Raw genomic sequence first — 2,166 nt, forward strand, 5'->3', positions numbered from 1 at the left:
CATTTGACTGATAACATACGGTTCCTCAGCGTTGACATTTTCATTTTTGAGTCAGCTTCTTCCCCTTCTTGTTCGTCGAAGAATAATTGAGCCCCTCATTGTGACTTTGCCTTTTCGATGGAGTACGATTTTTCTTAGGTAATGTAGTATTGATTCTTCTTTTGACGTATACTTCATCATCATCGTCATCTTCCCTCATTGGGTTGTCGTACTGATCGTAGTCTTCCTCGTTGGTGACTCCATCCATTCCAATAATGTTTCATTTGCCTCTCCTCACGACAACACGGCTGGGATTGCGCGGGTCGGTTATGAAGAAGCATTGTGTCACGTGCTTAGCGTGTACCCATGGCTCGTTTTTTGCGATAGCGTTCACGGTAGAGCTCTTGGCGTCGGGTATAGTCATGGTACTGAAAATCCAGTTTTCTCTTTCGACATTCTTAGCCCATCTGACACGGAACATCGTCGTGTTGTGCAGTCCAGAGTAGTCAAGCTCCCAGATCTCCTCGACCCTTCCATAAAATTGTTCAGTTGCGCCATTGTCGCTACCTGTCATGCATTCCATCGTCACCCCTGAGTTCTGATCATCACTGTCCATATCTTTGGCCTCCGTGTAGAACGTGTATCCGTTGATATCATATGCCTGATAGGTTACGAGGTTGGGCGAGGGGCCATGTGCTAAGGCGTATATGAGCAATCCGTCCTTAGAGCCCTCCTCCGGGGGATTAGCAATAATATGCTCTTTGAACCAATGCAGGAAAGTGGAGTTGTGCTCTCTAGTAACTTCGGCGTCCGTCCTGCATACCCCCCGGCCACGATACTTCTTTGCGATAATTTCTTTGTGCAGTGCCATGAAAGGATCTACCTCGTCTTGGTGTTGTAGCACTACCAAGTTTGCTCTGTCAAAGTCGCTGCGTCGATTTGAGTATGCCACGTGCAGTTCCCTGCGACCGTTGCAGTGACCTTCTCCTTCGAGCCTCCCATCGTGCTTGTTAACGGGCAAACCAACACTAACACCAGGCGGCTGGTCTGTGCCATATAGAAAATTCTCGCAGAAAGAGATGCACTCTTGTGTCACATAGCCCTGGACAATGCTTCCATCCGGACGGGACATGTTACGAACGAATCCTTTGATGATCCCATTCATCCTCTCAAACGACATCATGTTGTGCAGGAATGATGACCCCAGGTCTATTATGTCATCCACAATATGGACACACAGATGCACCATCACGTCAAAGAACGCGGGCGGGAAGTACATCTCAAGCTCATTCAGTATTACAACAATCTCTTCATGTAGCCTTCGGAGCTGCTTCACACTGATCGACTTTCGAGAGATGACGTCAAAAAAGTTGTAGAGACCAATAAGCGTGTCACATGTGCTTGTCCATTATCCCTCTAAGGGCAACAGGTAGTATCTGCGTCATCATCACATGACAGTCATGTGACTTCATCCCGCTGAACCTTTTCTTGTCCGTGTCTAGATATCTGCTTATCTTGCCACAGTAACCGGAACTAACTTTGACTCCGGTAAGGCACTTAAAGAATTGATCGATCTCAGCCTGACTTAAGGTGAAGCAAGAAGGGGGGCAATAATCATCTTTCTTTATTTTCTTGCCCTTCAATTCTCCCGTGCCTCTGTCTCCATCTCTGTCTCGTCTGACATTTTACGGGGCGGCATGTGCAGATCTTCCCTGATTTTCAAATCTTGCAAGTCTTTTCTTGCCTTCGGCCCATCCTTGGACTTATCCGGCATGTTCATCAGTGTTGCGAGCAAGCTCTCAAGGACATTCTTACAGATATGCATTTGATCAAGGCAATGAGGTGTATCGAGTTTGTGCCGGTACTCCAAGTCCCAGAACACAGACCTCGTCTTCCATACCTTCAGCAGCGGCTCTGGCGCCTTTCTCATCGTCTTTCCCGGCGTGGGGCACTCCTTCCAGTTTTTCAACAGCTCATCGATTTCGGCACCGCTCCGCTTACGTGGAGGTCCTCGATGCTCAGCTTGACCATTGAATAGATCTCCACGGTTTCTCCACGGGTCTTCCTGTTCGAGCCATCTTCGATGCCCCATGTACGCGATTTTCCTAGACCCGCCATCTTTCCTTGACGTTAGCTCCTGAGACGTCGTATCATCCATGCACCGCGTGCATCCACAATATCCATGGC

Source organism: Triticum dicoccoides, chromosome 5B, assembly GCF_002162155.2.
Source record: "Triticum dicoccoides isolate Atlit2015 ecotype Zavitan chromosome 5B, WEW_v2.0, whole genome shotgun sequence".
NCBI classification, from domain to species: domain Eukaryota; kingdom Viridiplantae; phylum Streptophyta; class Magnoliopsida; order Poales; family Poaceae; genus Triticum; species Triticum dicoccoides.